This window comes from Pseudophryne corroboree, chromosome 1 (genome assembly GCF_028390025.1).
Source record: "Pseudophryne corroboree isolate aPseCor3 chromosome 1, aPseCor3.hap2, whole genome shotgun sequence".
Taxonomy (NCBI): Eukaryota; Metazoa; Chordata; class Amphibia; order Anura; family Myobatrachidae; genus Pseudophryne; species Pseudophryne corroboree.
Window position 1 is genome coordinate 439,092,729 of NC_086444.1, and position 19,482 is coordinate 439,112,210.

Here is a 19,482-nt window from a genome sequence, read left to right on the forward strand (position 1 = left end):
TTTTATTTGATTCTTTTGTATTTTTTTATAACCTCTCCTCCTTTTAATTTGTTTTTGAGAAAATGTCTCTTTAAAGTTATCAGACATATATATTTATTGGCATCAACAAACAATTCAAATCCATTAGGTTCAACTTCAGGTGCAAACGTTAACCCTTTAGATAGCAACTTAATTTCATTAACCGTTAACTCATGGAGACAGATTAAAAATACCGGAGGGAACTAATGTTCCTCTCTTCTCATTTTGCTTGTTCTTAAATCCTCTCTGTCCTCTCTTACTTCTTCTTGTATTTTCTTTTTGTACCCGGGCTGTTTTGTAAATCTTTGTTCAAGGGTTTCATCCTGTCCCTCCAGTCCTGGCCCCTCCGTAAAAAATTAGTATTCCCTTTATGGGGCGTATCTAACACCTTATATCTGTTGGAAGTATGAATATCTGATTTTTCTGGTATATAAGATCGCTTTCTCATTCTAGTATAGGGTACTTTCTGCCAACCATTGTTCCTAGCAACCTCATCAGTAAAATCTCTATCTCTATTGGCTCTAAAATTCCAATTTCTCACTCTGTCATTCCTATAATCATCCAGATCACACTTGAACTTTTTTACTTTCACTTCAATAAGTTCTTTCTCTGCCTTATCTATTTTATTACCCATCTCACATTTTAACTCTTTAAATTCTTTGAGTCCTTTAACAGGCTCCATTTTAATCTCCAATTCTCCTAGTTCATTATCTATATCATAAATTTCCCTTTTCCTCTCGTGAACAATAAGTTTAATAAGTTGATTCGAGCAATTATCCAAAATTTTATACCAACAATCTATAAACTCTTTCCTTTTGTTCCCAAAGGTAGGGGTTTTATTAATACGTAAACCTCTGGGTATTCTTTCTGATTCTAAATAATTTTCAATGGTAGTGATTTCCCAGCTGATCCTCATCTCCTTCATTAACAACTTTTCTGTGTGGTTACATAGAGAGTTTAAATCACAGTCAGTATTCAAATGCCTCTTATTACCTAAAAACATTCATTGAACCTCTTATGGCAGTCCTCAAACCGCCTTATTCTTTTTTCCATATTTAAAAAATGACCACAATTAGGTAACCTAATATCAGGACAATATATAACAATTTACAAAGATAGGACACAACAGATAGCAGCAAACCAAATGGTTACAAATAGTTTAAAAAGAAAGAATGGTTGTGCATTCAATGTTATCCGTCCTTAAAGTCCATAAGATCCGTATTAATGTCAGATGTAGGTGCTGGCACTTCTAAGCAGTGTAACCACACTGCTAATTGGACATGTAACTGAAAAGGAATGAAGGCGCACTCAGTGAATCAATGTATCAAGTAAATTTACTACAAGTAACAAGCTCACATACATCAGAAGTTTAAAATCACCAGCTCGTGAGAACCGCAAACGCTGTCTCCAGTATCACTTGCAGCAGTCCGTCTCTCAAGATGCTGGCACACAATTGCACTCAGTTCAGTGTCTCAGCTTACAGATCCAGTGTTCATGAATGGAACGAACACGTGAATTAAGTAAGAGAAAGACATTTTGGATATATAAGTTAAATACCCTTGTGCCATCAGGTTTAAATGAAACTTATGACATTACACCATTCTTACATTATTTACTACGAAAGTAGGGAATTATAAAATATTTTGGTATATCATCTATTATTTATAGCTATATTTCCTATATATTTGTCTAATACTTGGACGTTATAATTCTGCTGCTTTATCTGGCTCTCCCCCTCCCCCCCCCAGACCCCCACCTTTTTTGTATTTCCCAAATAGGTGGTCCGCTATACAGATGTATCGTATGATAGAATCATGAACTCTTTCCCTGTTTATTGTTTATTTTTTAATATAAGTCAGTAAATATAAGTCAGTAAATAGTGATATTGCCCTCAGTAACGCATTGGGGTTGTGCATTTGACTGGTTGAGTTGCACGCTGGGTGGGCGATTGCGGGTGGAGTGACCTTTCTAGTTCGCTCCTGCTTCTTCCGGCAGTCGCAGTGGTGACTCGGTCTGTTCCCCTTCCCGCGGACGCCCTCCATAGCGGTTGTACACTCCTGTTAGCTAATATAATAGTTACTAAGAATATATATGTTAATGAAGTATGTCATGTTGTATAATGCTGTAGCAATTGGCTTTTATAATATTTATGCCATTTACCGGCTTAGTTGAACCTCTGTAATGGACATTTTATCACTGCTCGTTATATTTTTTTCATTTTTGACCATTTTTTATGGATTCTTATGATTTTTTTAAAAAGTATATATTTTTCTTTGTAAATAAAGTTTATTCATTAAGTTTTTAAAGAAGAGCAAGTTATAAGATGTCTAGAACCATTTGTTGATGTAAAAGCGTGTATACGTTTGGTAGTAATGTGCTAGACCTGAATAGATGATGTAAGCAAATGATGAGTATAAAAAGACGTCGCTGGAGGCATAGACCACACCCCCTGATGAAGTCATACAGTGACGAAACGCGTTGGGCGTGGCCTAAACGAGGACGCGTTCGTTCCATTCATGAACACTGGATCTGTAAGCTGAGACGCTGAACTGAGTGCAATTGTGTGCCAGGATCTTGAGAGACGGACTGCTGCAAGTGATACTGGAGACAGCGTTTGCGGTTCTCACGAGCTGGTGATTTTAAACTTCTGATGTATGTGAGCTTGTTACTTGTAGTAAATTTACTTGATACATTGATTCACTGAGTGCGCCTTCATTCCTTTTCAGTTACATGTCCAATTAGCAGTGTGGTTACACTGCTTAGAAGTGCCAGCACCTACATCTGAAATTAATACGGATCTTATGGACTTTAAGGACGGATAACATTGAATGCACAACCATTCTTTCTTTTTAAACTATTTGTAACCATTTGGTTTGCTGCTATCTGTTGTGTCCTATCTGTGTAAATTGTTATATATTGTCCTGATTTTAGGTTATCTTATTGTGGTCATTTTTTAAATATGGAAAAAAGAATAAGGCGGTTTGAGGACTGCCATAAGAGGTTCAATGAATGTTTAGGTAATAAGAGACATTTGAATACTGACTGTGATTTAGACTCTCTTTGTAACCACACAGAAAAGTTGTTAATGAAGGAGATGAGGATCAGCTGGGAAATCACTGCCCTTGAAAATTATTTAGAATCAGAAAGAATACCCAGAGGTTTACGTATTAATAAAACCCCTACCTTTGGGAACAAAAGGAAAGAGTTTATAGATTGTTGGTATAAAATTTTGGATAATTGCTCAAATGAACTTATTAAACTTATTGTTCATGAGAGGAAAAGGGAAATTTATGATATAGATAATGAACTAGGAGAATTGGAGATTAAAATGGAGCCTGTTAAAGGACTCAAAGAATTGAAAGAGTTAAAATGTGAGATGGATAATAAAATAGATAAGGCAGAGAAAGAACTTATTGAAGTGAAAGTAAAAAAGTTCAAGCGTGATCTGGATGATTATAGGAATGACAGAGTGAGAAATTGGAATTTTAGAGCCAATAGAGATAGAGATTTTACTGATGAGGTTGCCAGGAACAATGGTTGGCAGAAAGTACCCTATACTAGAATGAGAAAGCGATCTTATATACCAGAAAAATCAGATATTCATACTTCCAACAGATATAAGGTGTTAGATACGCCACATAAAGGGAATACTAATTTTTTACGGAGGGGCCAGAACTGGAGGGACAGGATGAAACCCTTGAACAAAGATTTACAAAACAGCCCGGGTACAAAAAGAAAAAAACAAGAAGAAGTAAGAGAGGATAGAGAGGATTTAAGAACAAGCAAAATGAGAAGAGAGGAACATTAGTTCCCTCCGGTATTTTTAATCTGTCTGACCGTGAGTTAACGGTTAATGAAATTAAGTTGCTATCTAAAGGGTTAACGTTTGCACCTGAAGTTGAACCTAATGGATTTGAATTGTTTGTTGATGCCAATAAATATATACGTCTGCTAACTTTAAAGTGACATTTTCTCAAAAACGAATTAAAAGGAGGAGAGGTTATAAAAAATACAAAAGAATCAAATAAAACTGGTTTAAAGCCCAAATCAATTTATTACCCCATTGAATCGCGTGGTAGTCATATAGAGACTTTTGCGAATTTAATACAAAAAGATTTTAAAAATCTATGTAAAGATAAAATTAAAAGGAAGGATAATTTAGACAAAGGTGAGAGGAGTGCCATTAAATCGTTAGAGAGTAATCATCAAGTCATTATTAAGATGGCAGATAAAGGGGGGGGGCTTAGTGGTTATCAATAAAAAGGATTATATGGAGGAATCCCTAAGATTGTTGAGTGATTCATCTACGTATAAAATACTATGCAATTACCCTAGTTAGTATAATAAGTGATCTTAAGAATCTTTTAGATGATGGTATGTTGAAAGAATGTATTGATCAAAATGAATATGCCTATATTTTTAATTCACATCTACGTATAGCTTTATTTTATCAGCTGCCCAAAATCCACAAGAGGTTAAATAACCCTCCGGGACGTCCTATAATATCAGGGACCGACTCTGTAACAGCTAGACTGTCGGAGTTTGTGGATATATATATAAAGAAATATGTAGTCAATCTAAATTCATATATAAAGGATTCCACAGCAGTTTTACAGTTTTTGAATGATTTTTAATGGAAGGAGGATTATTACTAGTGTACGGTGGACGTAGAGTCACTGTACACCAGTATCCACCATAAGAGAGGGTTAGAAGTTATTAAATATTACCTTGACATGGATGACAATCTAAGTAAAGATCAAATAAATTTCCTCCTGGATTGCATAGATTTTGTACTAAAAAATAATTATTTTATGTTTAATGACCAGTTTTATATAGCAACACGGTGTGGCGATGGATACACCATACGCACCTAGCTTCGCTAATCTCTATTTAGGAAAATGGGAGACTGAGAATATTGAAAATGGTAATCCTTTCCGGGATAATATAAAATTATACAAGCGTTACATAGATGACGTGTTAATAATTTGGCAGGGCGGAAAAGAAAGTTTTGAGTTATTTTTGCAGGAGTTGAACACTAATGAATGGAATTTATGATTCACTTCCAACTTTTAAGCAACCTCTATAGAGTTTTTGGACCTAGTATTAGATACCAGTAAATGGACACAAGGGTCAAAGATAGAAACTTACACCCATATTAAAAAAGTAGATAGCAACAATTACATCCATTATAATAGCTGCCATCTTAAAAAATGGGTTAATAATATACCATTATCCCAGTTTATTAGAATCCGTCGTAACTGTGCAGATATAGATAAATATGATGAGCAATCAATAATTTACAGTAATAGATTCCTTGAAAAACAATATCCTGAGAAACTTATCAATGAATGTAAAAAGTAAGTGAGAGCCATGGACAGATCCAGTCTATTAAGATATAAAGATAAGAATAATAAAGATTTAAACCTAGTTCCATTCTCCACAGGATTTAATACAAGAAATAGATAAATAAAGAACATTTTGCATAAACACTGGGACATTTTAAAGCTTGATCCCATACTCAATAAAATAATTCCTGAAACTCCGCAAGTAATCTTTAGAAGAGCACCCACTCTGAAAAATAGATTAGCACCAACTAGGCTGAAAAATACCTCGGAAAAGATCTGGTTAGGCAATGTTAATGGATTTTTTCCATGTAACAAATGCAAGGTTTGTAAATATGCCAGTAGAGAAAGGAAAAAGATATCCAGTACTAATAATGAGGAATCATAGGATATAAAAGGCTTTATTAATTGCCAAACCACTAATGTTATATACATGCTAGAATGTGGATGTGGAGTTAGATACATTGGGAAAACCAAGCGCCAATTAAAATTAAGGATTTTAGAGCACACCCGAAATATAGTTAATAATGTTACTACACATAGTGTCCCAAGACACTGGGCTATTTGCTGTAAGTCATCTTTGGCCAAGTTCACTTTTAAAGCTCTTGAACATGTAATCGTAGATGAGAGGGGTGGTGATATACTAAAACAATTAAGTAAGAGAGAGACATTTTGGATATATAAGTTAAATACCCTTGTGCCATCAGGTTTAAATGAAACTTATGACATTACACCATTCTTGCATTAATTACTACGAAAGTAGGGAATTATAAAATATATTGGTATATCATCTATTATTTATAGCTATATTTCCTATATATTTGTCTAATACTTGGACGTTATAATCTTGCTGCTTTATCTGGCTCCCCCCTCCTCCCTCCCCACCCAGCCCCCTCGCCTTTTTTGTATTTCCCAAATAGGTGGTCCACTTTTCCAGGAACATGCAAGCCAAAATACCCCCCCACCCCTTCCTTTCACTGTTACGGTGCCCACCCTGTCATTTTTTTCTGGATCCACTCCTGCATGTATAGGAATATATTGCCTTTCCTATATGCTTTATTTACTTTTATGTGTTTTACCTCATGAAACATAGCAACTAAGTGGTATATTTAATAAGAGTCGGATCCATTCCGACATGCAGTTGTCGGTATGGATCCGACAACCCCTATTGAATGGACGGCCAAATCCGACTGTCGGATTTGGCCGTACATAGGGTCCTGTTCTGCTGCTACTGTCAGCGGCTGCAGATGCGCTGACAGCAGCGGCTAGGAGTGCAGATGGCAGTGGGGGTAAGCTGGGCGGCGGGGGGAGCAGAGATCTGTGGCCGGAGCTGGCTGCAGGGGCACATGTCTGGGGAAGCGCTGCAGGGAGAGAGGTGCCTGGCCATCCCCCGGCCAGGCACCTCTCTCCCTGCAGTGCCTCTCCCCACAGCCAGCTCCTCCCGCCGGCCGTCGGGATTGAGTCAGATTGAGTTTGTTGGAAAGGGGGCCAATACCTGTTGGATTTGGCCCCATTCCCGACAGAAGCACGTGGATCGGCGGCTATTCCGCCGATCCACGTGTTTTCCAACAAGTCGGTAATTCCCGACTTGTCAGAAAAAATCAGCCCCTATTGAATAGGTCGGAACCCCTTCCGACCTATTTCTGTCGGAAGCTGCCATCTTTCCGACAAGATGGCAGCTTCCGACAGTTATTGAATACACCCCTATGTTTCTATTTTCTATACTTTAGTATTTGCTCCTTACTACAAGAATTTGTTGACACTGTTTTGGATCTGAAGTGTTAAAATTCAATAATATATTAAACGAAATAACTTGTCCCTTCTGTAAAAGGTAAGAACATAACATGAGCAGTCACCAACCACTTGTGCTATGCTAGAATTTTCTGTACTCACACAGCACAATTAAACCACAGCTCAGCAATGAACTTTTATGGCGGAAAACCTCAAGCTAACGTCTCTAATATATCACATACATCTTGCATAGTGACTCCCACATCTATTAGCCCAACTGCTTTCCTTTCAGTAACTCTATAATCGCGTAATCACACACTCAGAAAGCTGTTTATCCAAAACCTAATATACTGTAGAAGCTAAGATATATTTACACTACTGTACATACAACACTATGGGGTACATTTACTAAGCAGTGATAAGAGTGGAGCAGTGAGCCAGTGGAGAAGGTACCCATGGCAACCAATCACCACTGAAGTAACATCTATAATTTGCATACTATAAAATGATACAGAGTTGCTGATTGGTTGATGGGGAAATATTTCCACTGGCTCACTTCTCCACTCTTATCACTGCTTAGTAAATGTACCCCTATAATGCTTACTGGAGTGCTGTTGTTTTTCAGCTCTAAGAATATTTTTCTCTGGCATCCAGTTCAAAAGTGGTTTCACCAATCAACGATACTGATAGTAATACTAAGTATTAACATTATTTATTTCCTTTATATAGTGTTGAAACATTATGCAGTGCTTATATTTTAGATATTTAAAATGGTTAAACAGTAAGGTTTGATCAACACAAGATGTATTAAAATGTCTGATCTACATGGGAGCGTTAAGGCAAAACCCGCATTATCCCCAGGGGGTGACTGGGCGGTGTCCTGTAGTGAACGCAAAAAAGGGCCATTTCATGGACGTATTATGGGATGTCTCAATGCAGGCGGCTGCATCCTCAGATGCAGGACCGCAGCCACAGAGGCCATGTTTAGCTGGAGTTGAGAAGACATTGCGTCTGCCATAGGCTGGTGCGAGTGTTGATGGTGAGAGTGATGATGTGCCGATGGTGGAGTATTTACAACCGTTGGCAGGTTTACACCGTCCATGGCAATTGAAAGTGTGCATTGCACATTCTGAAGCACAGTAGTACACAAGGCTGAAACTAGTATTTGCTTATTACCGCAATCTCAAATCAGGAAAAAAATACAATAGCGAATACAGCTGCATCCACCACTGAATCAAGCCCTGGGTTATTATTTGCAGGGAAAGTGCAATTCTAGACACAGTAGATACAGTGGGGCAGATGTATTAACCTGGAGAAGGCATAAGGAAGTGATAAACCCGTGATATGTGCAAGGTGATAAAGGCACCAGCCAATCAGCTCTAATATGTAAATTAACAGTTAGGATCTGATTGGCTGCTGCCTTTATCACCTTGCACATATCACTGGTTTATAACTTCCTTATGCTTTCTCCAGGTTAATACATCTACCCCAGTGTTTGTATAACCATTTTGTGTGAGCTACCACTAACAGGTAAATAATTTTCAGTTAAATATTTAATTCTATTATTCATTATTATTTTTATTCTCTTTTAAATTTGGCAAGAAGATGACTTAGAAACCACAAATCACATTACAGGCATTTTATAGATTGAGTTCATACATCATTGCCGAAGTTACAGTAGACTTAGGATATAAGAAGTTTATGTAATTTTAGGATCAAACAACATTGTATAATAAAACAACATATGCATTTAACTAATAGAAACAAATCATAGGGGAAAAAAATTAAATATTTGCCTTATACTAGGAAACAGGAAATTAATGTTACAGATACATACTGCTAGATAGGAACAAAGGGAAATTAAGCCATTTTAAGTTATAATAGGGCATAAGTGCAGCAAACACATGGTGTACAGTGTCACGTAGCAGAAGACGTTGTAGTAGGAGATGATAAAGCTCAGGTACATGAAACCTCCACGTGGCCGCACACCAAAATCTACAAAGAAAAACATTTGTTAGGAGTGTCCACAAATGTCTCTGGCCCAAGGACAACCTTTTCACTTTCTAAACAGGTCAGGTAATTGTTATTCAGATACCCGAAAACTGAAATATTCCAAAAACTGGAATATTTCGGCCCTCTAGTGATGTCATGGTATGGCTGGGATCATGACATCACTGGAGTCCACGGCCAATCACAGACAGGTTTAGGAGTGGCTTTGCAGCCATTTTCTCACTGTCACTACTGCCAAGATCCGCCGTGGACACGCTGGACCCCTCTGTTGATGCGCCAGACCAGCAGTGGACCCTTGGGACCCCTCTGCCGATGCGCCGGACCTGCTGCGGACCCCCAGAACCCACCTGCCGATGTGTCAAACACCCAGGACCCAACCGGATAACAGGTATTCTGTTATTCGGAAAATCCCATATCCAGAATGCTCCTGGTCCTGAGCATTCCCGATATGGGATATTCGACCTGTATAAAGTCTTAACAGTAAATGCTGGCACTGCATATGGCAAATCAAGATTTGAAAGCAACACAGATTTCTTTATCTTACAACAGACAATAAATGGTCTAGGTTCTCTAGTGCATAAATGGCTCATGTTACTATAGATACAGTATTTGTTAAACATATATATAAACCACGTAGCTAATAAATAAAACATGCAACAACGGGAGTTGCTTCAGATTAGATCAAAAGTATTTGAAATAATCAATATAAAATGTTGCTTGCTGTTAGTAAGGTGGCATACAACAATAACGTATGGGGGGGGGCTGGACTGCACGCCTTAACTAAACATAATGGGCCTAATTCAGCCGTACGGTTACAAAGCGGATCATTGTTGTGCACTGGTTCTAGCGAAGAAACCATTTGCACAGCTGTTCGCAAGGAGATTGACCGGAAGAGGGCGTTTGTGGGTGGCAACTGACCATTTTCTGGGAGTGGTTGGAAAAAAACAGGCGTGTCAAAGCGTTTGCGGGGCGGGTGTCTGACGTCAATTCCGGGCTCAAATAGGTTGAAGTGATCATAGCGGCTGAATAAGGTCAGAGCTACTCAAAAACTGCACAAGCAGTTTATGTACAGGGCGGCAGCACATGCTTTCGCACACTTGCAAAGCTAAGATACACTCCCCTATAGGCGGTGTCTATTGGTGCACAGCGCTGCAAAAAATAGCTAGCAAGCGAACAGATCTGAATTAGACCCAATGGGAGATGCTACCATGCTGAGACTGATAGCACCTCTCATTATGTTTAGTTAGGTTGTGCAGTCCAGCACCCCCTCCCTAATATATTCTATATTGTAAGGAACAAATAACCAAATTGCGCTAACACTCAATTAAAACATCTAGGATGCAATAGTCCTTGGGGAGTCAACAGCTTATCCCCAAATGGGTCCTCTTGCCAGTGGAGAACCAAAATAAGAAATGGACTACAACTGTGGTAAGGGGAGTGCTCAATATCACTTGACAGTTCTCAAATAGTCCTTTTTGTGAATTTTCTTTCAAAATGAGGAACAGACGGAGAACGGACTGATGGTTCTGGAATAAAACCTCATACCAAAATCACCCAACAATGAGACCACTGGTTATTCCATATTCTTTCGAATGGTATATTGAAATTTTTGGTAATTTAAAATAGTATGTGACTCTTACATTCATCTTGACCTTCATGGGTCAGTTGGTAACATAGGGACTTGCTGTCTACCCCAGCCGGGGAGGAGCTCCTATGACAGCTTGTCCACCCACTATGTAAAAACAGCCAGGACAGCATTGGGATCACTTGCACCAGGTTACAGTACAATAAGGGCCATATTGATAATAAGGATCCCTGGATTGTAATTTTTTGATCACTTGGATTATCACTTTTGATTTTAATATTTTTATTCACGGGAATGCTCCCCCAAATATAGTATAAGGACGTCTCTTTGTCTCTTACATTTTGAAAACACCCCTGAGGAAGTCTTTTTAGATGAAATTGAGTGATTATCTTAGACATAGTGGGTGGACAAGCTGTCATAGGAGCTCCTCCCCGGCTGGCGTAGACAGCAAGTCCCTATGTTACGAACTGATCCATGAATGTTAAGATGAATGTAAGAGTCACATACTATTTTTAATAAAATTTTTTTTTAATAAACCATTTGAAAGAATATGGAATAACGAGTGGTCTCGCTGTTCCGTGATTTTGTCATGAGGGTTTATTCCAGAACCATCAGTTCATTTTCCGTCTGATACTCATTATAAAAGAAAATTCACAAAAAGGACTATTTGAGAACTGTCAAGTGATATTGAGCGCTTTCCTTACAACTGTTGTACTCCATATTCTATATTGTGTTTATGTAGGTACATTTGTAGGTGGAGACTCCTTAAGCCCGGATTGGAACCCATACCACCTGCCCTTGGGTGTTTTTATAAGGTACCCTTTCATTTGCTAACTGCATACTGAACAAGGCACTGTTAATGGTAAGACATGAATACATTTATATAGAATGTCAGTAATGGGGATACATTTACGGCATGGAGCCCCCTGGGTTGGTGTGGCTGGGCCACTTCAGGGCATCATAATGTAGCACTTAAATTAGCATTTTACAGCTGCCTATTTTTTTAATCAATGTAACACTTTTAAAACATTTATTTTTACCTCTCACCCATGTAACACTCTAACACTTTATTTGCTATCTCTCACTAGTGTGGTGACTTGGGGCGGTTGGGCCAGCCTGGTGGTGTCCCATGCCCTGGGCTTGAACCTACAGAATGTTATAAACCTACTTTATGATGAGGTCACCTGGACGTGGTGGGTAGGCTCATACTTTTGGTCATAATTATGCAAAGTACCTCACTTTTACTTGATGTTAATTTAAAATTTCCTACAATTATCCTGATTACTAATATTTGATGAGCGTACCTGCATTCCTTTTTTCTGTGTGGGACAACAAGAACGGACAATACAGAAGAAGAAACATTCATGGATACCAAACTCAATAATTGGAGTATAACTCTCACTCGGATGGGCAACAAAAACTGCCCTGATGGTATGTAATCAACCACTAAACAACATGACTATCAACTCAACAACAAAAATTCTTATTGCCACTACAGCAACAAAAGACCCAAATCAAAAAGGGGAGGCAGGGTTTTCTACAAAGACAAGAGACCTACAATGGCTGCCGGACACTAATACGAAACCTCTAAAAGGGGCCTTTCACTGACAGCTTTGTGGTTTAATTATGCTCAGACCTAATCAATCCTATGTACCAATTATGTCCCCATGCTGACATCTGGTTCATCTGTGCATGGGAATTTCATGGATATTAAAACTTAGGACCTAATTCCTGTTTGTACGCAAATGCAATTGTGATTTTCTAGGCTACGGAACTGCTAATATTAGCAAGTGAAGTGCCACCCAGAAAAGAGACACCCATCAGAGCCATTGCAAATTAATTCTCAATTGTGTACACATTTTCAGCCTATATGCGAAAATAAAGAACATTGAGGTTAATGGAAGACCTATGGCTACGTAGACTGGACACAGCTGTAGCAACGCAGGTGCCATGTTTTTGCACGTACAAGCTCACAGCTGAAGGCATATCCATGCTCCGAAACAGCATGACATACGTCCAACAACTCTCCGCTAAAACCTCCAAATGATCACTTCCTGTCAATCAGTTCTCCGTGAAATCCTCATTGCGAGTGAAACAATTTGTTAGTAAAGAATCTATAGTAATGTAATTTCACAGAAGGTGATCATTGTAACATTATAGCAGATAAGAAGGCTTTCATCAACTGATAGAATAATCTAAAGGCCAAACTTTGGGTTTAATGTACTTCCAGGTAAGAGCAGTGGTGGGGCCACTTACCTCTTTTCAGAAGAGCTGTTCTTTGTGATTTTAATCATAATTGTACTTGCATGCTGGCATTATTAATGCAACCGTGCATGCAATAAGTGGTGGGATGTATCGCATAGTACATCCCGCCCTAAGGTTCCTGATTCTGTCCTGCAGTTCCTAGTTCATGCAACACTTCTAGATACCAACATGAAGGGGCAGTGAGTAGGTCACAACCTGCGATCTCCCAGCAGGGAGTCGCATAATGCCCATAACATGGTTCCTGATAAAAACTATGGGGTAATTCAGACCTGATCGCTGGGCAGCGATTTTTGCAGCCCTGCGATCGGATAGTCGTTGCCTATGGGGGGGGGAGTGTATTTTAGCTGTGCAAGTGTGCGATCGCATGTGTAGCAGAGCTGCAAAAACAGATTTTGTGCAGTCTTTGCACAGCCCAGGGCTTACTTAGTCACTGCGATCACATCATCCTTTCTGGGACTGGAATTGATGTCAGGAACCCTCCCTGCAAACATTCCCTGAAAATGGTCAGTTGCCACCCACTAACGCCCTCTTCCTGCCAATCTCCTTGCGACCGCCCGTGCGAACTGATCCTTTGCACAAACCCATCTCTGAGCGGCAATCCGCTTTGTAGCCATCCGACACGCCTGCGCATTGTGGTGCATACGCATGCATAGTTTCTGTCTAATCACCTGCTCACAACGCTCCGAGAGGTCCGCCAGCGCTTTTCCAGAATGAAGTCTACTGCAGAGACTGCTGCTACAGTGTATAGTACTTAACAGCGCTGTCTTCCATTGTTTCAGTGTTTATTTCTCATTTTGTTCACTTCTTGGTGTTTGGGCCTAGTAGGAGTTTTCCTCCAAGTCTGGACACGGGTGCTGCCATCTTGGATTCCATCAGCTGATTCTCCATTGTCCAATCCTGGAGCTCCTTTCATCAGCTGACTGCAACATCCAATGAATCCATATTGCAAGGTATAAAGGTAACTTCTTGGGATTACTAATTTGTCAGTACAACAGTCTCTATCTAAGTAACAGCTCTATGCTGAGCTCCTTCATTCCAGTGACTTTGTATGATCCAGTCCATCTCGATTCCACTCCGGCTACCATTGTTATATGGACTTTGTCTTTCTTCAATGCTATCAGTGTTAATATTCCGGATCAATCTCGGTGAGCACTCCAGTCCGTTCCGGATGCTATTATATTTGAACTATGTCTTTCTTCAATGCTATCAGTGTTAATATTCCCAATCAAGGGGGTGATTCAGACCTTTAGCACATCTACAATCAGCTTCTCTGACATGAGGGGGGACGCCCAGCACAGGGCTAGTCTGCCCTGCATGTCAGTCCCTGCCCCGTTGCACAAGTACAAAAGCATCGCACAGCGACAATGTTTTTGTACCGGTAGAGTAGCTCCCCACCAGCGCAGCTCCTGCGCGCTGGCAGGGAGCTACTCGTCGCTGTGAGGGTCGCAGCGGCTGCGTGTGACATCACGCATCTGCCGCGGCCCACCCCCCCAACGGTCCGGGCACGTCTGCGTTGCACGGAATGTACCCCCTAAACAGCGGGTAAATGCCGCCGGCCCACCCCCTCCTGCCCAGCATCCGCCTCTGCATGTCAATCAGGCAGAGGTGATCGCAGGGCTAAGACTGCTGTCTGGCATGCGCCGGTGCACTCTGGCACCAGCGCATGCGCAGTTCAGACCTGATCGCTGCTGTGCGAATGCGATCAGATCTGAATTAGCCCCTAAGCTCAGTGAGCACTCCAGTCCATTCCGGTTTCATTCCTGATGCTATTATATTTGATGTCAGCATACAGTATCTGCAGTGAATCATGGATGTTGTTCTTTAATATAGCTTCATCTATTATTATATCTACCTCTGGGTTTGTCACTGCTAGAACACCAACAATTCTTTCAAGTACATGCATCATACTTGGTTAAAGCCTCCTCAATTCAGTTATACTCCCTCTGTGTCAGCTCTATCCACAAACGCCTGTCCAAACCAAACCCAACCCTCAGGCGTGACACTGTGCTTTCACGCTGCTAGTGCTATCCCTTGACTCTCTAAAACTAATCATTCCTATGCATTTGGTGACACTACTCCCCACTTATTGATACCCTATTTTGAGTGTGCCCTTGTTGTTAATTGGTCATTCTATAATTTTTTATTGTGAAATTATTTATTATTCTTTGTTGTCTGTGCTTTGTTTAATACTGTCAATTATGTTTTCTGTTCACAAGGCACAGGCTGACCGGAGTGCCATTGCCTAGAGGCTGCAGCGCCAAATGAACGTCTGGCCCGGGCTGCTCTAGACTCAATTTGCTGCTTAGACGCAGCCTGGGCTTCCACACATGAGCATCTAGGAATCCAGAGGTCACCTGCTACTCTCTTTGGCTGGCTCCCCACTCAGAACAGTGAGGACTCAGAGCCAGAGGCCAGAGAGGCTGCAGGAGGATGTACCAGAGCGTAGGGCCATGGGGTTGGTAGTGTGTGTGTAAGGTTATGGGGATAGGGTTTGTGTAAAGCTATGGGGGCAACATGTGTGTGAGGCTATGGGGCAGACTGTATATGTGTGAGGCTATGTGGGCAGTGTGTGTTTGTGAGGCTATGTGGGCAGTGTGTGTGCAAGGCTATATGGGAAGTTGTGTGTGTGTGAGGCTATGTGGACAGTGTATGTGTGTGTGAGGCTATGTGGGCAGTGTATGTGTGGGAGGCTATGTGGGCAATGTGTGTGTATGAGGCTATATGGGCAGTGTGTGAGGCTATGTGAGCAGTGTGTGTGAGAGGCTATGAGGGCAGTCTGTGTGTGTAAGGCTATGTGGCAAGTGTGTGTGAGAGGCTATGAGGGCAGTCTGTGTGTGTAAGGCTATGTGGGCAGTGTGTGTTTGTAATGCTGTCGGGGCAGTCTTGGCAAAATGTTGTGAATTGCGGGTACACAAGGAAGGGGCACATACTTTTTTGCCCAATCCCCTGCGTATGGACCCACAATTCCTGTTATTATCTCCCCTTCCTGCTGACTTCCCTATGAAGTATGTGGGATACACAAGATTCAACCACTCTTCCCAGGGTGTGGGAGACTGCCTGAAATTTCAGGATTCTTTTGCAACTTCCGGGAGAGTATGCAAGTATGGGATAATCCCATATATACCGGTCTCTCATTCTGTTGTCTTTTTCTTTATTTTAGATTGGATCAGCTTCAGGGTCTTACCTTATGTGAGGAAGACTTTCACAGTCAGCAGCATGTTGAAGCCCAGAGATTTAGCAAACAGGAACCTCATCCCAAGTACAGTTAAGGAGCGCATATTAACTCTTGGACTTGTGTGAACTGGAAGACAGCAAAGTGTTTAGTAGAAAAAAAATGTTTCCCAGTTTTTACACTGCATCTTCATGCACAGGAAAATACAAAGTACAGCATACGCTCTTTCTGTTTTGCCATTACCATCTGGTTGGACAAATATGCAGAATATGGCACTTTATGATGCCTATTGTTCTAAAGAGTATAAGCTTATGGTTAGGGCCCAGTCACCGCTTTGTCTGTTGGCTAATACCCAGTCTTGTTTTATCACTGTCTTTGTTTCACATTGCAGAGAGCTGGCATTATACAAATACAGGTCAATAAAGAAATACTAAGGTGTTTATCCAAAGGCAGATTCTATTATCTGCCAGATGAGTTGCACATGTAACGTGCCAAGGTATATTCAATTTACAGACATGTGATCAACACCCCCCAAAAATAACTAAAACAATAAGAATTATTTGAACTTATTGCTGTCATAATATACTGTATCATTTATAACACTGTAGTCATCTGTTTAGGTTAGAGATAAAAATAATATAAAAAAAAAAAAAAAGGGGCAGACTAGATGGGCCAAGTGGTTCTTATCTGCCGCCAAATTCTATGTTTCTATGTTTCTATGTTTAGTTCTTATTATTCATTCTAAGAGCTACCATTTTCTTTTACAGAAATCTGAGATACCCACCTGGTGTCACAAAGTCTCTATAATTGCCACACTTTTTATTTTAAGTGCTAATGCAAAAAACAAAAACAAAAAAACAAAAAAAGAAAGAAATACTTATAGGTTCCTTCCTAGAAATGCTAACACAGATGGCCAAAATCTGAGGGCAGCAAAGGCAAGGCTATCATCTCTCATATATCTTCATTATATGCTATGGTCCCTATAGGTACAACCTGGGGATACTTAATTTTTGCAGGTACCCACAAAAATGGGTGTTTTGGGGGATATCCTGCAAATATTCCTTGATAAATTGGCCCCTAAGACTTCCTCATTTAGGTAACTCTTTAGTGAACATGTATCAATGACAGAAAATGTCACATTCATAGCCCAAGCGTTACATAGATGACGTGTTAATAATTTGGCAGGGCGGAAAAGAAAGTTTTGAGTTATTTTTGCAGGAGTTGAACACTAATGAATGGAATTTATGATTCACTTCCAACTTTTAAGCAACCTCTATAGAGTTTTTGGACCTAGTATTAGACACCAGTAAATGGACACAAGGGTCAAAGATAGAAACTTACACCCATATTAAAAAAGTAGATAGCAACAATTACATCCATTATAATAGCTGCCATCTTAAAAAATGGGTTAATAATATACCATTATCCCAGTTTATTAGAATCCGTCGTAACTGTGCAGATATAGATAAATATGATGAGCAATCAATAATTTACAGTAATAGATTCCTTGAAAAACAATATCCTGAGAAACTTATCAATGAATGTAAAAAGTAAGTGAGAGCCATGGACAGATCCAGTCTATTAAGATATAAAGATAAGAATAATAAAGATTTAAACCTAGTTCCATTCTCCACAGGATTTAATACAAGAAATAGATAAATAAAGAACATTTTGCATAAACACTGGGACATTTTAAAGCTTGATCCCATACTCAATAAAATAATTCCTGAAACTCCGCAAGTAATCTTTAGAAGAGCACCCACTCTGAAAAATAGATTAGCACCAACTAGGCTGAAAAATACCTCGGAAAAGATCTGGTTAGGCAATGTTAATGGATTTTTTCCATGTAACAAATGCAAGGTTTGTAAATATGCCAGTAGAGAAAGGAAAAAGATATCCAGTACTAATAATGAGGAATCATAGGATATAAAAGGCTTTATTAATTGCCAAACCACTAATGTTATATACATGCTAGAATGTGGATGTGGAGTTAGATACATTGGGAAAACCAAGCGCCAATTAAAATTAAGGATTTTAGAGCACACCCGAAATATAGTTAATAATGTTACTACACATAGTGTCCCAAGACACTGGGCTATTTGCTGTAAGTCATCTTTGGCCAAGTTCACTTTTAAAGCTCTTGAACATGTAATCGTAGATGAGAGGGGTGGTGATATACTAAAACAATTAAGTAAGAGAGAGACATTTTGGATATATAAGTTAAATACCCTTGTGCCATCAGGTTTAAATGAAACTTATGACATTACACCATTCTTGCATTAATTACTACGAAAGTAGGGAATTATAAAATATATTGGTATATCATCTATTATTTATAGCTATATTTCCTATATATTTGTCTAATACTTGGACGTTATAATCTTGCTGCTTTATCTGGCTCCCCCCTCCTCCCTCCCCACCCAGCCCCCTCGCCTTTTTTGTATTTCCCAAATAGGTGGTCCACTTTTCCAGGAACATGCAAGCCAAAATACCCCCCCACCCCTTCCTTTCACTGTTACGGTGCCCACCCTGTCATTTTTTTCTGGATCCACTCCTGCATGTATAGGAATATATTGCCTTTCCTATATGCTTTATTTACTTTTATGTGTTTTACCTCATGAAACATAGCAACTAAGTGGTATATTTAATAAGAGTCGGATCCATTCCGACATGCAGTTGTCGGTATGGATCCGACAACCCCTATTGAATGGACGGCCAAATCCGACTGTCGGATTTGGCCGTACATAGGGTCCTGTTCTGCTGCTACTGTCAGCGGCTGCAGATGCGCTGACAGCAGCGGCTAGGAGTGCAGATGGCAGTGGGGGTAAGCTGGGCGGCGGGGGGAGCAGAGATCTGTGGCCGGAGCTGGCTGCAGGGGCACATGTCTGGGGAAGCGCTGCAGGGAGAGAGGTGCCTGGCCATCCCCCGGCCAGGCACCTCTCTCCCTGCAGTGCCTCTCCCCACAGCCAGCTCCTCCCGCCGGCCGTCGGGATTGAGTCAGATTGAGTTTGTTGGAAAGGGGGCCAATACCTGTTGGATTTGGCCCCATTCCCGACAGAAGCACGTGGATCGGCGGCTATTCCGCCGATCCACGTGTTTTCCAACAAGTCGGTAATTCCCGACTTGTCAGAAAAAATCAGCCCCTATTGAATAGGTCGGAACCCCTTCCGACCTATTTCTGTCGGAAGCTGCCATCTTTCCGACAAGATGGCAGCTTCCGACAGTTATTGAATACACCCCTATGTTTCTATTTTCTATACTTTAGTATTTGCTCCTTACTACAAGAATTTGTTGACACTGTTTTGGATCTGAAGTGTTAAAATTCAATAATATATTAAACGAAATAACTTGTCCCTTCT